The sequence below is a fragment of the Equus asinus genome, chromosome 29 (genome assembly GCF_041296235.1).
Source record: "Equus asinus isolate D_3611 breed Donkey chromosome 29, EquAss-T2T_v2, whole genome shotgun sequence".
NCBI classification, from domain to species: domain Eukaryota; kingdom Metazoa; phylum Chordata; class Mammalia; order Perissodactyla; family Equidae; genus Equus; species Equus asinus.
The window spans coordinates 42099822-42102681 of NC_091818.1; positions in this window are offsets into that span (position 1 = coordinate 42099822).

Consider the following 2860-nt stretch of genomic DNA (forward strand, 5'->3'; position numbering starts at 1 on the left):
GGAGACGTCTGGTGCTGGACTAGTCACCACCGCATCCTCCCAGAGCAGGGTAAGCTCTGCCCTAAGGGCTTCCGCCCAGCCCACCTGGGGAGGTGCCTGGGTGTTGGAGCCCCTCGGGCAGGCTTGATAGGTGGGACTTGGAGCATAAATATCCCAGCGTCCTTGCCCGATGGTAGGATAAGTCAGAGATGTGTCCCACAGTGTCTCCCAGAGAGGCCCCAGGAACTGAGTGCAGTTGCCCCCCAGTAATCCACTCAGTCACAACGTCACTTGGTTTCTTCCCTTTCTTGTCTCTATTTTCCACTCTCCTGATGGTGTTGCCCTGACTCCCTCCCAAATACTTGTATCAGGTTCTCATTCTAGGGAAACCTAACCTAAAGTAGTTTCTAAAGTACCTAAAATCTCATCTTTACAATAGAGACACTTAGAGATACTAAACTTCCTGTGTGTCTTCTGAGCATTATTGGACAGTTCCTGCGCTAACGATTCACATATCTCTGGTCCCTGGTCTCACGCAAAGAGAGAAGAACATGGAACAAATTGTCAGAAGACCTAGGCTCTAATGTCTGTTACCCCCACGCATTAGCCCCGTGTTCTCAACAAGTCACTCGCCCTCTCTTGATCCGAGAATGACTTCCATGATTCCTTCCCAGAGTTGCTGGAAGTAGTAACGAAAGCAAAATTACTCTCAAAATAGAAAATGTAACCTATTACTAGCAGCTTGTAGAAGGCAGCTGGAAAGCAAGATTGAGATGAGATCAAGGACAGGCCAAAGCCCAATGTCCACCTTGCGTCTTACGCTATGACACTGGAGGGCCATCTCTTTGCCAGGAAAGATCTTTTATGAAATGTCTGCCTTTGGGCTTCTTTGATTTTTATATTCAATAATAATGGCTGTTTTCATATACCTCCTGATGAACAAAACCATAAGGAAATTTAGTATTTGGGATGAATTTCTCTTACCTAGCCAAACTTGACTTCTCTAAAATATTAATCTATTATCTGAGGTCATTCCCAATTAATATTAAAGAGACGTGAATTTAGTAAAATTAATTTGTTGATTCCAAATATCACAAATGTCAGATACTTTTCTCTCTGACTTACAATTCCAAATATCACAAACTTCACATAGGTCTCTCTCCAAGTTACAGTTCCCGGAAGATTCAGGAGACACGAAGGAACATTCAGAAATCAAAGGCCACTCTCAGACACAGATACGAAATGAGCGCCCATGTTATTTCATGTCCCTGCAGCGATCTTCACTGCTTTCTTTTCCTTCTCTCAGCTTTTGTTCCAACATGGCGGAAAAGTGAGGGTTGGCGGAGTAAGTAATACATCATGCAGAGTCGTCATTTATCTGTGGGATCTCTTACCATTCATATTTAATGTAGCCATACTTGACTTTTAAGGGTGTTTTTAATACAGGAGCCCAGCAACTCCCTTTTCAGTGACATGCCTGGAATGCACTGTGTACAAGAGCCTTGCTCATTCTTTGTGTTGACCACACATACATTTGAACTGTTGAGCTACACCGAGCACCAGCTGTTATGCTTGGTTCCTTCCCTCTTCTGCCAAACCTCTACAACAAAGGGGGTCTCCATCAGACTCTGCATTCAACTCCTCACGAGGGACAGAACCACTTACAAAATTTCTGGCAAAATATCTACAAAAGCCAAAATATATTACCCAGTGGACGTTTTCTCCCGTCTTTTTGGAGCAGAGATGCCCACCGATGGAAGAATGGTTTAGGGTAACCATTACCTGGAAGGGAGTGAGAGGGATTGATACTGAATCTTCCGTCTTCCCTAACACCTGATTATAGTTTGTTAGTTTTCAGTGCTTTTTTCCCTTTTTGCCTTCTTATAAAGCATTTACTAAAGTGTTAACATACTTTCAAGAATTCATCAGTTTTATCACTTCAAGGTTCAGGTCAGCCTTGTGATGTAACAGATAATACAGTTATGTCTGGCAGTGGAGATATCTGATTACATGACAGCAATTTGACAGAGAAACTTCCAATCTGAAATATGGTTTTGTAACGTGTTGGCTGGTTTCAGCCTGTGTGCCTTCTTTTCTTCAGCTTTTACCCTGTACTACAAAGGCTCTGTAACTGGGACACGGTTAGCAAGACTCAAGGTAAGAAAACCCATGGTCTCTCTGTGTACAAATATAACATGGTTCTGATTTGTAATTCAAAGAACTGAGATAGAATTTAAAATGTTAATATTTAAATTAAAATGTTAATCCACTGATGTCTCAAATTCCATCAGCTATAGAGAACATCATCTTCTACTCAAAAACCAAAACACCATTTATTTAATGCACATCAGAGTTCTCTGACTTAATTTCTGGAATAATGGCTACTCATTTCCCATTTGTCTTCTGTGGCAAAGACTTAGCTCTCTGCTTCATGGGATGCTGCCTAGCTGTCATGGTCTTGCTCAAGACTCAACTCCTCCTTGAAGGTGTCCAGAATCCCTCCAGGTCATGTCTCATTTGCCATCTGGTTGCTGTGATCACTCATGGAGAAGGTAGCAATTACTCAAGGATGACATGCACTGTTATTTCCCACTTCCTTTTGCATGCTGTGACCCACTGGCACCAAATAGTCCTAGAGTTTAGTTCTTGGTGTGGCTTACAAATTATATTTTGTTTCACAAAGCCTACTAAAGAACTGCGTCTATAAGTAAATACTCAATATTTCTGTTGATTAGTTTCTTTTATGCATCAGAACCTTGATACACTTAAAAGATAGCCCTACAAAAAGATCATTTTAATGTAGTAGGGGAGGCAAAGTTTCACCTCTACTCTCAGAGGGTTCTCACCTGGGCCTGAGAATTAAACTGACGTAAGACAGATA